Here is a 14,565-nt window from a genome sequence, read left to right as displayed (position 1 = left end):
CCCGCAGCTCGTGGTCTACTCGCTAGCGTTGCTGCCTCAGGATTACGGGGTCCCGGGTTCGATTCAAGACCGGGTCGGGCATTTTCTCCGATGTGTTGTCCTCGTCATCTCATCATCATTCAGGAAGTGGCGATACCGGAAATGGAAAGATTTGGATGTTGTACGAGCGCTTGTGACCACGATGTTGAGCGCTCCACAAACCAACATCATCATCATTTTTGGCCCCTCAAGTGATTTAGATGGACAACCCAGCGCTCTTATCAGATTGAACTCTTTTTTTCCTGGAGCATAGCTATCTCTCTGCCGCTTTGCCGCCTGTATACTCTTTGTCGACGGAGGCGGTCTGCAATGAGATGCCAGTATTTCTCGCCCAAAATGTGACGGAAGTACCTGCACTGCAGGGGCGCAATACATGGCGGGCGATAAGTGTTACTTTTCTGGAACCGCGCGTCCGCTACGGTCGCAGGTTCGAATCCTGCCTCGGGCATGGATGTATGTGATGTCCTTAGGTTAGTTAGGTTTAAGTAGTTCTAAGTTCTAGGGGACTGATGACCTCAGATGTTAAGTCCCATAGTGCTCCGAGCCATTTGAACTATTTTTATTCCTTTTCTTCGCACTACTGCACGCTCCATGTGGTACGTCACTGTCAACAGAAAACTTCCCAATCCTTCTTGTCTCCACCAAGTTCACCTTGCAAATGTCCACCCCCGGTAGGTGAATGGTCAGAGCGACAGAATGTCAATCCTCAGGGTCCGGGTTCGATTCTCGGCTGAATCGGAGGTTTTCTCCGCTCAGGGACTGGGTGTTTTGCTGTCCTAATCATTATCATCATTTCATCCCCATCGACGCGCAAGTCGCCGAAGTAGCGTCAAATCGAAAGACTTGCACCCGGCGAACGGTCTACCCGACGGGAGGCCCTAGTCACACGCCATTTTTTTTATCTTGCAAATTCTCCACTATGCGTCGCATGCAACCTGCCGGACACGGGAAATGGTCGTACGGGAAAATCCCCACTGCATCGCTACCTCGGAAATGTTGTGTACCATCGGTCCTGCGCCGACTATAACATCACGTTCGAACTCTTTTGAATCCTGGCAAACTGCCATTGTAGCAGCTGTAACCGATCGTTCAACTGCGCCAGACACTTGTCCTTACATAGGCGTTGCCGACCGCAGCACCATATTCTACCTGTTTACATATCACTGTATGCAATACGCATGCCTATACCAGTTTCTTTGGCGCTTCAGTGTACTATATTCGGAAAACATCTTGCAGACAGCATCCACATATACCACTGATATGTACGTGAAAACTCATATCACTGCATTACATACAGTTCCGGAGATACATCAAAAACATTAATGTGCGTGAAAAACTAGCTTTTCTTAAAACGGAGCACAAATTATCCTGACTAGACTCTTACAGTGGATGATGCGAATGTAATAAAACCGACACAAACAGGGTTATACGCTTTCGTTCATACTGAACAAATTAACTCATATATAAAGTAACCAGACTGTTGAAGCCGTGTGGAATCTGAAGCTCTATGAAACGAAGGTACTGGTGTTATCTAACAGAATAGTAAAGATACAGTGTTCATATATATGAGGCAGTGTCGTGAGTATTTGACTCATCATCGGCCAGCACGTATCGCTATCCGGCCGCTGTGACCGAGCGGTTCTAGGCTTTTCAGTCTGGAACCGCGAGACCGTTACGATCGCAGGTTTGAATCCTGCCTCCGGCATGGATGTGTGTTATGTCCTTAGGTTAGTCAGGTTTAAGTAGTTCTAAGTTCTAGGGGACTGATGACCTCAGTTGTTAAGTCCCATAGTGCTCAGAGTCATTTGAACATACAGCTAAAGATAGAAATTTGAAATTTGATGAGGGTGTTGATCTTATGCTGTAGATATCGTTTAAGAAAGGATTTTTCGGGATTACACCTGTAAGAGGCTTAAGTAGTGGGTAAGAGGTTTTTTGAAAATATGTCACTATTAAGTTTTTTTGAAGCTAAACCTACGAAAACTGGTATTTGCTTTTCTCAGTCAGAAATAAAGAAATACGTATTGGAGCATTTAACTACTGTGGCGGTGAAATTGTGGGTGAAAGCTTTTTAGGAAATAATTAATTATTAAAGAATTACAAGTATTTTCGAAGCTACATCTATGAAATTTGGTATTTGTCTTATCGGTTACAAATAAAAAAATCATCGTGTTTCAGTGTTTCTGGAAGTTCAACTATAAAGGGGATGAAATATGGGATGAAAGGTTAAATCTATGAAAATTTGTAACTTCTCTGTCACAAATAAAGAAATACATATTTCAATGTTTTTAGAAAGTCAACCCATAAGGGGGTAAAAGAGTGGAATAAAATTAAAAAAAAAGATCTGCATGTATTAAAAAAATTAAAGCTGCATCTGTGAAAACTGTGTTTCGCTTCTCGGTTAGTTATGAAAAATACGTGTTACGGGGTGAAAGTTTCTGTGGAAATACCACCACAAGAACGCAAAAGGCAGGATTAACATAAATGATGGACTCCAGCTACCAGAATCGCTTTTTGGTGAGAAGTACATTCGGGAAAGACCATACTTCTATGGCCTTAAATAGCTTTAAAAGTAAAGAAGATGTTCCAGTTTGTAACAACGTCGAAATTCGATTGAAGAAAGCAAAAAAACAAAACAAAAAAATATTTGCAGACCATAGAGTCCACGAGAGTGAGGCAGCTAGTTTTCTACCAGAATAGAAGTAAAGTCGTATGGCATAGTTGGCTGGGATATCACACGAGACTTGGGAAGAATCTTCCCGTGCTGCCATACGAGAGCTGTACCATCTCTGTATTTGTAGACTGTACGTGAGTGTACTGGATGCGTGGGTAGTGTGGTGTTCTTTTTGTGTTGTTCGATGGTGATGATGATGATGATGAGAGAAGAGAACCTACTTTTCTCGAACCGCCGCCGAGATGAACTGTTTTGAAATGCATCAGAGCATCTTTGTGTACAGATTGAGTAGGAAGGCGGCCCATGATTTTGTTGAGGGAATAAGATCGTACGTGAAAGCCCATCATATACAGCCATCCCTTTGCACCTGAATGTGCTAACCTTTTCATTTTCTTCCAGTATTCCCACTAATATCTTACATGACCACCACTATTCACTGTAAACACATCTTCGAAAACAATAATGAGAATAGGGCGACTGGTAGTTGTGTCAGCTGGCAATTTCGGGTGTGTGGCGTTGTATGCATTGCAGTGCGCCACGCCGGGTGTACAGTGGTCAGATGAACATGCCTGTAGCTGTGTTCACTCGTTTTTGATCGGTTGGCACGACGAGAGATGGCAACACGGCACAGGCCCACCTCAGCGCCTCGGGTTCTGTACTGACTCGCTACCGAACGTCTTAAGGAATTGCACAGAGGCTCTGTTTCGGTAACTGTACCGCTCGGTGCGTTCAAATACCGAACCGACCGGCAAAGCAACTGAAAGATACAGAATAGGGCTGCAGCTGGTCGGTACCACACTGTGGACTATTTAGTGGTGAGTTGCTATGCAGTCGCGCTGTCTGCTAAGTCTTGTCGAGCTACACAGGAACAATGACGCGAGAGACCAATCGTCAGTTCGCGTCGATAACGAGTTTCATTTGTGCTGAGGCCTGAGGCTGACGTGGCTCCAGGCGGAGGCGCCTCTTTGTAGCGGAGAAGGTGGCGCCGTGACGCCAGGCGTCGTCTGCGTTGCGGGGCGGCGCGGAGGGCGTCCTTGTCCGCGTCGCCTGCAGGTGCGGCCGCCGGGTTTTATGGCGCCTGCAGCCGTGCAGATTAGCGCTCGCTCGCTCGCCGCCCTGACGCCTCCGGCACCGGCGTAATTCCTGCCCGGAAGCACCTGAGCAGGGCGTATCGAGCCGCGGCTGCTGATCGCTCCTAATAACCAGCAGACCAGCCGTACGCTTGCCTTTACCTCCCGCTGGACTCTTGCGAAACCGCCGCGACTTCTAATGGACCTTAACTGCCGCCCTAAACACTGTCTTTTACGAACTGTTCGATGTCTTTTACTTCTGCAGATTGTTGCGCTACATAAACGCCGTTCATCCCGTTTTTTTCTTCAATTTAAGCATTGTTGATTACCTTGCTACTCCAAAAACTATCTATGACCTGTCACTCCGTGTATTCATATTGGTTGAAATATATGAATCACAATTAGGGATCATTACAACTCGCAGCTGCTACTTGTATTGTATACTCCGATTATGGTCTTTGCATAAGTGCCCACTGTCCATCGAAAGAGTAGTGTTTAGAGGTGGAAATTTAGCTCAGGTGGAAGAAACCGACCTAACTATGAAGTTGCACGAAATTCGTATAAGCAGCTGCAAGCGACACAAAAGAAACTCGTTTCCGACGTTAATATCCACCGACAAAGCACTCTTTTTCGGCACCTCAACCTCTGTTGCGCTTCTCCACACCCATATCACTACTACTTCTGATTCTCTCCATCCCTGTTTACCAAGTCCACGAATCACATCATAGCGTAAAACACTCGAAACGAAATAAGTGACAATTTTTTACTTATTCTGAAGTGCAAGTTTGTCGATAATGTTTTCGTTTATTGTAAACTAGCAATTGCTGCTACCAGTTGCGATTCATTGTTACTTATTTACTTCGCGACAAGTTTCGAGAAATTTCGCCCCTTATCAAGAGAGCTTTTCGTATACTCAGGACAATAATGGGAAAATATAAACGGGAGGTAAGCTACGTTATTCGATCTGTATATTCAGCAAACAGTAAAGCCAACCAAGGAGAAATAAGGAAATATAAGTTAAGGTCATGGAGAACAATATAAAATTTTTAAACTTTGCTGATGACTTGATACGCTGTCAGGGACGTCGAAGGACGTGGAACATAAGTGGAATGGAATTGATACCGGCTTGAAAAGAGTCTATAAGACTGATATCAACAAAAGTAAAGCAAAGGTTACGCAGTCTAGTCGAATCAAATCAGGCGACGCTGTTAGAAAAGAGTCTGAAAGTAGTCGATCAATTTTGCTTTTTGGGGAGCAAACTAAATAATGATGGCAGACGTATGGAGAACGTAAGATGCAGATTAGCAATAGCATCAAAATCGTTTATGGAAAGGAGGAATTTGTTAACATCTAATATAAAGTTAAATGTTAGGAAGTCTTTTCTTATGGTATTTGTCTATAATGTAGTCTTGTATGGAAGTCAAACGTGTATGATAAGCAGTTCAGACAAGGTAAGAGAGAAGCTTTTGAAATGTGGTGTTACAGAGTAATGATGAAGATGAGATTGGTAGATAGAGGAACTAATGAAGAGTTGCTGAATGTAAGTGGCGAAAGAAAATTTATGCTTGAACCTCACTAAACGAAGCGGTCGCTTGATACGACACATCCTGGGGCAACAAGAAATTGTTATTTTGGCACTGCAAGGCTGTATGAGGGGTAAAAATTGAAACCTGCAGAGGGAGCTTAATGCTTCATTACATTAAGCTGGTTCTAATAGATAAAGACTGCAGTATCTGTGCAGACGTCGAGAGTTCTGGATACGTTAGACAAGTGAGAAGAAGTGCACCAAACCAGTCTTTGTACCGAAGATCACCATACGTAATATTCACATGCGTGGTGTACGTGATATGGCAGTTGCTGCATCACACTTAAAAGTGTCATACGCTTGATAATGGAAACGTGTTGCGCGCAAAATAAATAAAAAATATCTTAGCTGTCAGGAGAAAATTATATTGTGCAGCAGACGAAAGCATTGCTTTTATAATCGAAAACCTTCAAACACCATCTCATGACGTAGAAAAAAAGCTTGTTAACGGATTTCTTTCATATGTGAGGGTTCATTTGGTCACTAAGATCGTTCTTTTAGGCTCCTGTGGTCTTCACTGTACTGTCCAAAGGCAGTATTTGCTCACCTTTCTCCGTCGTTATTTCACTATTCTGATTTGGTTCTCAAATTCTACTTGTATTTTTTATCGACAGGAGTATGTTTTACTTGTATTTACCTGTAGCTTGTGGTATTCTACCAACATCTGAAACACCTAATTCAGTGTATGGTTATAGAGCTTCCTTTGGTTATTTACGTAATTTTTCCTCATCCCGGTTAAATTCTCTTCAAACGAGTGAAATAGCCATGGAGAAAGAGAACAGCAATGTCTGACTCTTCACCTAGTTTTAACCTTTTTCTTAACATCGCTACTTTCTGTTTTTGTATTCTAACTTTCCTTTAAATTAAAAATTAGTATTCTGTTTTTCCAGTTGCATCTTTGCTCACTGCTCGAAACCAAATCTTTATGTCGACTGGGTCAAATGTCTTCGTCTGGCTTGATGAATATAGCATAATATATTATTCTATTTACATCGATTCGTATTTCTAAAATAACACGTAGTAAACTGAGCTGACAAATACCATGCGATACCTATTAGTATTCTGTTGGACCTGCTTTTGCAGCAGCAGTTCGAAGTGGCATGTTCTCAACACATCATTGGAAGCTCCCTACAGAAATACTGAGCCATGCTGCCTCTGTAGCCCTCCGTAATTACGAAAGTGTCTCCGGTGTAGCATTTGTTGCACGTATTGACCTCCCGATTATGTTCCATAAATTTTCGATGGGATTCACATGGGCTGATCTGGGTGGCCGTAACATCCGTTCGAATTGTGCAGAATGTTCTTCAAACCAATTGCGAACAATTGTGGCCCGTCAGGATGACTCATTGTCATCCATAAAAATTCTGTCACTGTTTCGGAACAAGTGGTCTCATGTAGCGGAAAACAATTTCCATTCAATGATCGGCTCTGTTGGACCATAAGACCAAATTCACGCCGTGTGATGACAGACCGCATCATTATGAAGCCACCAGCAGTTGAACAGTGCCTTGTTGACAACTTGAGTAGGGTCTGCATCGCAGTCGAATGGTGGCAATCGCTCTTAACATCAGAAATCGGGACTCATCTGACAAGGTTTAGGGTTCATCCGACGTGGTCACGAGCCCAGGAGAGGCGGTGTTGCGGTAGCCCATTAACGCGAGATTTCGTCGCACAGCCCTAACAGATACGTTCGTCGTACGACCCACATTGATCTCTGCGGCTATTTTACGTAGTTTGCTTGTCTGTTAACACTGACAACTCTACGCAAACGCCGCTGCTCTCGGTCGGTAAGTGTAAGTCATCGGCAACTGCGCTGCCCGTGGTGAGAGGCATTGCCCAACGCCTGAAATTTCGTGTTCTCGGTACACTCTTGACACTGTGGATCTCGGAATTCTCAATTTCCTAACGATTTACGAAACTGAATGCCCCATGCCTGTAGCTCCAACTACCATTCCGCGTTGGAAGTCTGCTAATTCCAGCCGTCGCGGGCACAATCACGTCGGAAACCTTTGCACGTGAATCACCTGAGTACAAATTACGGCTCCCCCAATGCCCTGGTGTGCAGAATACCACCACCATCTGTATGGGCGTACATCACTTTTACGTGACGTTTTTCACCTCAGAGTAAGGCTTCATTCGCCCATTTAGGCGAATCCGAAATGATGCTATCCTAATTGCTGGTTTATTTTACATTCCAATCTTTCCCTTGCAAAATTAGATAAAATTTCTGAATGGCCTAATAACAACGGCTGCGATTCTGTACTTAGTCGCTGGAGTTTCCTTTCTTCGTTATGGCAGTTATTTTATTTTTAGGGAAATATACTGGTCAAATTCCAATTTCATAGCAGTCACATTTCATTTTGAATAGTTTTATACAGGTGAGTAACGAAAACGAATTGATTTAGTGAGAAACGAAATGGATGAAGAGTAAACGCTGACAACATCACTCAAAAAAGGAAAAAGGCAATAAAATGGGTGCCTGATTCAGCATAACGAATCCTCAGCATCATCGACTGAAAATCCCTGTAAGCATTATCAAGGGGTACACTCAGAACGTTGGTACTTAGTAGTGAGGTCGGTGAAACTGGATGCGAGAACCACAAGCACCTCGTAACACACGGCAAGAAACGGAGAAGAATCGGTTCATCAACACGGAACTACCTTTATTTGATGTTGCTTTTTTTTTTACGTTTCCCTGACTCCTTTACGTAATTTCAGGAGAATTTCAGGACGGTTGCTTCAGTACTGCCGATGACAAGTAAATGTACTGCCCTCCATAATATGAAGTGGCACACTGTACGTGTTGACACTGACAAAGACGACCATCGATTGTCGAAATGAGGAAGCCTCTGACCAACCGCTACGTCACTACAGTCAATTCACGTTCCTCATCCTTCCTTCTTCGTGAACGTCACAGCGGCTGAACGTAACGCGTATGCTTCAGGCAATAGACATTAGGGCCGTTGATAAAATATCGATCGACCGATATGTCGATACCTTTCTCCAAAAAGTGTCGATATACGGCTGTGATATTCGTTTCACCTTTTTTCACTGTGTGAAGGAGTCTTACTACTTTCAGAGCTCCCATCACGTCCGGTCTCTCTCTTTGACCGTGTGAAGCAAGTATAGGTGACACAAAGAAGTAGTCCGATTGCTCTGGGTGGGGCGGGGGGGGGGGGGGGGAGGTCAATTGATTAACAAGATATCTGATGTAAAGAGTTGCGTTAGTAAAGCATTTTTATTTCTTCACATCGGCATTCTTCAAAAACAGTTCCTGAAACTGATGAACAAAGATGTAAATGACAAGACTGGTCTTTGCGTTGGGCGGAGACGTCTGAGACAAAATGCTGAAGTAATTTGCGCTCGGGACTACCAACAGAAACTTAAACGTTTGACATCACCACGCAGTTTTGACACTGAAATGGAAAAACAGGGAAGTCGACATGAAGTTCCACACAAATCCGATATGTGACGAAACCGAACGACGGATCCATCGGACACCTTTTGTTGTCCCACTTACATGCAGTTACCATTGTTAGCAAAGTGGTCATCACCAAGCGTCAACGTGCATCGTTTTCCATTCAATTCTTGGTCCAAGGGGGATGAGCAGGCTACTATACTGTTGATGTACATTTCTAAAATGGCGGTATATTTACCATGCGCATATTTGGCTGGTACGTTGAAATTTTCTCCGTCGATATATCGATGTATCGATAACTTTTTCAATATATCAGTGGCCGCTAATGATAGTTTTTAAATATCGACATTCTGAATTCCTGTTAATTTGAAAAATATCAACAGTCCTAGTAAACAATAGTCAACGTCCTAGAGGCCGCTGCAGGACGGAACCGACAAACACTAAAAAGTAGTATGTTGCTTCATAACATTTCAAAAATTACCGTCGAACACTGTAAAGTGTGCCACGAATCTGCGCCATGCTGTGGAACACATCACTGAATCGAGCAGTCAACTCTTCCCAAATTGCAATAGGAATTTTCTGCAACACACTCGTCACCTACGCCATCCCTTCCAACCATCGACCAAAAAAACGGGTGGGAGAGGATTCACCAACGCTCTGACCATTGAACACGTGCTGACCTTCTACGAGGTGTGATTGGAAAGTTTTAAGAATGGGTCCGCTACTGCTTACTGGTTTGGCGAGCAGGTACACAGACGGTGGGGAGTGAGTCATTGCCTTGTCCTTGACCGCCCTCTGACAGGCAACTGAGTTCCCCTTTATTCAGTTTTTTGTGGCAGCTGGTTGAGAGGGGGTCTGTTGGGGATTGTTGTTCGGATTCTGTCTCCATGAAAATGGACGTAAAAACAGAGCAACGAGTTTGTGTCAAATTTTGTTTTAAAACCGGGAAATCAGCCTCTGAGCATTAAGAACTATTAAAAACAGCTTCTGGAGATAATTGTATGAGCAAGTCAAATGTTTTTGTAAGGTTCAACATATTTAAAAATGTCCGTGAATCATTTGAAGATAAACCACGGTCCGGCCGTCCTTCCATCTCAGAAACGAATGAAAATGTTGTGGAAGTTCGCGACTTAGTGCGCTCTGGTCGTAGACTTACATTTAGGGAGATGGCTGATGAACTTAATTTAAGTTTCTATGCAGTTCAGTCAATTTTAACTCAGGATCTGAACATGCTTCGTATGTCCTCAAAATTCATTCCAAAAGTGTCGTCAAGTGACCAGAGACAATACCGACTTGAAGTGTGCCTAGAACTGATTAATCTGACTAAAAATGACCCAGATTTGTTAAATTTGGTAATTACAGGTGAAGAATCGTGCGTACGTGTACATGATCCTGAAACCAAAGTGTAGTCTTCACAGTCGAAGACTCCAGGTTAACGACGACCGAAAAAAGCCCAGCAAAGTCGGTCGAAGGTGAAGACGTTGGTGATCTTTTTCGATCCTACCGGTATTGTGCATCATGAATTTAACCCTGAAGGGTAGACCATTAGCCAGGAACACTACAAAAGTGTCCTTGAACGTTTGTGCGAAAAGGTGCAGAAGAAAAGGCCTGCGTTGTGGAAACACAGGAGTTGGGTGCTACACCGTGACAATGCTCCAGCTCATCGTGCCTTCTCCATCGTTGAATTTTTGACCAAATTCGAAATTCCTGTGCTTCCACAACCGCCATATTCCCCTGATTTGGTCCCTACGAACTTTTACCAGTTTCCTAAACTGAAATTTTCACTGAATTGGAAGCAATTTGACTCGATTGAAGACATCCAGGCAAATACGGAGAGCGTCCTTAACACACTTCAGGAAAAAAAGTTTCCATGAATGTTGCCAAAAGTGGAAACACCTTTGGAACCGGTGTGTTCAGTCAGAAGGGAACTATTTTGAAGGAGATGCATCACAGGAGCACAGTACCACCATTGTACAATTACAAGCCCAATCTTAAAACTTTCGAATCACACCTCGTATGCAACGTTCCCTCAAGTGGATAGCTCACGCATAGAAACTGGAATGCTGTGGAGGTCAGTCTTTCTGGGAACAGGCGCTACTGCATACGGTAAGTGGTATCGAATGCGTCAGTTTCATAAAGCCTAGTTTAGGGAGAGACATTTTACTGCGATTTTCGTTTCTTGAAATCGGCGTTGTGAAACTAGTTTGGTAAATGGCTGGCTGCACGACGGACGTCAGCGTACACTTCAGTTTAGACACTCTATGAAGACCGAAGCACCATTTTAGTGCCTGAAGTGAAAGTAGTGGGAGTTACATTGGTGGTGGTGGAGTTCTGGCAAATCAGTTCAAAAGAAAAAGGGTAGCTGAAAACGAGCATCAATACGTGGCTGGTACCCAGCGACGAAACTCTTTGGATTAGTCCAGAGGCTACTTCAGCCACATAAGAATGATGTCACAACAATTCACGTAAACCTTAAAAGAGTTGAAGATGGTACAAGGAACGAAGGTCCACCAATACGTGAAACGTTATTGTCAGAACCAAGGCTAGAGAACACAAAGGTTTTTTTTTTTTTTTTTTTTTCGAAAGTGGGGAGTTTTATTTCTTGTTCTTAAAGTATCCATTTTATGTTCCAAATTCCATCACTGTCAAACTTGTTCGTAATGTCACCTGTTTCGCATGGCTCTTCTCTTCGACTTGCGCCCAGAGAGCGTTTCGCTTCGTGCATGTTACATTTTGTACTTCTACCATTGGTGCCACATTGTATTCTTCCACTATTTTCCGCATTGGCGCAGCTGTTCTTCTGGTAAAATCAGTCTCTTCATAGTGTGAGTACATACTAAAGTTCCCAAACGCATAAAGGGATCCTCATTAAATTTAGGCGACTTATCAGTTCCCACAGAATGCATTTTCATCAGGAACTCACACATTATCAGCCCTCTGACATTCGTGACGCGAACAATTTTCTCTAATATAGCAGTATGTCCCACTTCGTTCTTGTAACATCACTAACGTCCCATAAGCGTCTATGCATAGTGTAACTGTCCAAAAACAACAACAGTTTTCTCCGTTGGCCATCACATGCTACATTTATTGCAACGACACCTTACGTAGAAACACACACAGTTTATAGTTCCGTGTCGTAAAACAGGGCCACCCACGGCGTGCCAGATTTCACGGGTGCGGCGTGTGCTGTCTACGGGCCGGCAAAGGCCCGGCCTGTTGCTAGGCTTCGCTAGGTCCTTCTCGGAAGTACGCGAAACAACGAACATTTCATTTAGTAGTGTAGTGCAGCACTTTTCGATCGGCACAAATCTCTTCAGTTCGGCAGAATCGTGGTGACAGCGCTGTTTACCCGTAGCTATTTAGTCGTGTTATGTAGGAATTTTATAGTTCCAGTGGTACAGCAAGAAAGGAAGAATGAATACATTTGTTTTGTGCGTGCAGTACACGTGAGGCGCCTAGTTGTTTCCACTGCACTGTGTGGAATACGAAGGTTCTGTAAAAAAAAAAAAATAAAAAATAAAAAAAAAGTTCAAATATGTGTGAAACCTTATGGGGCTTAATTGCTAAAGTCAAAAGTCATCAGTCCCTAAGCTTATACACTACGAAACCTAAATTATCCTAAGGACAAACACACACACCCATGCCCGAGGGAGGACTCGAACCTCCGCCGGGACCCGCCGCACAGTCCGTGACTGCAGCGCCCAGACCGCTCGGCTAATCCCGCGCAGCCAAGGTTCTGTTATAGTTTACTAACCTGCCGTCTTAATGTTAATGTCCCCAGCGCAGAAAACAGCACGCGGGTCGTAGGTTCTGTATCTTCAGGCTGAAACTGACTTTTAGCGAGGTTCTGTTCTGAAATAATGTATCACTTTCTTGGGATGCCACTCGCGTATTTTAATATAGCCACACGAGAAGACTACATGATCTTAATACAGCACCTTCTGATACAGCAAAGTACATGATCAAACACAATGTTTACGAAAATGTATCTTTACACTATTTGTGGCACGTGTCTGTGCCTCATGACTACCGGAGTGAACCTTTTAATACGAAATACTGGCAAACGCATACTACGACTGACTACATGTCGGTTCTTCTCGACTGCCTAATCCAGAGTGATGAACAGAAACTTAAATAAAAACTGGAAACACATCCTACGACAGACAACACGTCTGTTCTTCTCGGCTGCCTAATCCAGAGTGACGAGCAGGAACTTAACTAAAAATTGGAAACACATCGTACGACAGACATGTCGGTTCTTCTCGACTGCCTAATCCAGAGTGACGAACAGGAACTTAAATAAAAATTGGAAACACATCCTACGATAGACAACATGTCTGTTCTTCTCGGCTGCCTAATCCAGAGTGACGAACAGGAACTTAACTAAAAATTGGAAACACATCCTACGACAGACAACGTGTCTGTTCTTCTCGAATGCCTAATCCAGAGTGACGAACAGCCCGAAACACTTCGGCACGCCATACCAGAAAAGGCGTGACCCGAACGCTTCCGAAGTGCTTCGTCTGCAGTTTCGTGTCTTTTTTTTAATTGTTTTTAATAATTCTAAAATGACTGACTGATAGTCAGCTGTTGAGAGATATTTATATTAAAAAGTGAAGTCATTCTAATGAGTAGTTTAACTAATAATAATAACTATACACTAACGTTTTGGCGCCCTTGCTCCGAACACAACAGCCAATCACAGAGCAGTAGCATTATGCAGGCGGTCTTTCTCACGGGAAAGGTACCGAACCTAACATCTGTCACAGGTACCTCACTTCACATTTCGTCATCTATATACTTCTTGCATCTCCACTGCTCTGGGAACAGCTTCTTTGAGCCTAATACGATGGCAGACTAAGCCAGAAATATTACAGTGGCTGCACAAAAAGAGAAAGTCTAGCGATCGATCGTCGTAGTCCTTTAAAATGAATATGAATGTCAGAAGAGAGGGATGTGAACTCTCTGTCTACAAAAAGGTGCTGCATTCACTGATCATCCGCAGTATTACGACCACCTAGCTAATAGCCGGTATGTCGGCTATGACACAGATTACGGTGGCGTCCCGTCGAGGCCACGTTCAGTCGCACCCCAGATACGTTTTATCGAGTTCAAATCCGGCGAGATGGGCGGCCAGCACATCAATTGAAACTCTCCTGTGTGTTCGTCTAATCACATCATCACACTCCTCGCCCTGTGACATGGCGCATTATTGTGTTGAAAAATGCCTTTGCCTTCGGGAAACATGATCGTCATGAGGGGGTCACGTGGTCTGCAATAAATGTGTAATACTCCTTGACCGACATGGTGCGTTGCACGATCTCCACTATGCCTTTGCCCTCGGGAAACATGATCGTCATGAGGGGGTCACGTGGTCTGCAATAAATGTGTAATACTCCTTGACCGACATGGTGCGTTGCACGATCTCCACTATGCCTTTGCCTTCGGGAAACATGATCGTCATGAGGGGGTCACGTGGTCTGCAATAAATGTGTAATACTCCTTGACCGACATGGTGCGTTGCACGATCTCCACTGCACTCATGGACGCCCAAGTGAATGTTACCCACAGCACGATGAAGCCGCCGCCAACTTGTCTCCATCCCACAGAACAGCTTTCAAGGAGCTGCTCCCCGGTAAAACGACGGATTCGCTCCCTCCCGTCGGCATCGGGATTCATCAGACCGTGCAACGCTTTGCCACTGCTCCAACGACCGGTGCCTATGGTCACGTGCCCATTTCAGTAGTAGTTGCCGAAGTCGTGGGCTTAAGATTGG

General features: G+C 43.9%; 2 protein-coding genes across 2 annotated transcripts in view; both read left to right on the top strand.

The window, feature by feature from the left end:
• LOC126252896 (collagen alpha-1(XV) chain-like) overlaps positions 1-14,565 on the top strand; it is a 269,979-nt gene that overhangs the window by 6,917 nt on the left and 248,497 nt on the right. The window lies entirely within an intron of this gene.
• Positions 1-14,565, top strand: part of LOC126251399 (collagen alpha-1(III) chain-like) — a 409,906-nt gene that overhangs the window by 373,106 nt on the left and 22,235 nt on the right. The window lies entirely within an intron of this gene.

This window comes from Schistocerca nitens, chromosome 4 (genome assembly GCF_023898315.1).
Source record: "Schistocerca nitens isolate TAMUIC-IGC-003100 chromosome 4, iqSchNite1.1, whole genome shotgun sequence".
NCBI lineage: Eukaryota > Metazoa > Arthropoda > Insecta > Orthoptera > Acrididae > Schistocerca > Schistocerca nitens.
The sequence above is the reverse complement of the archived record's forward strand: the minus strand, read 5'-3'. Positions and strand labels throughout refer to the sequence as shown.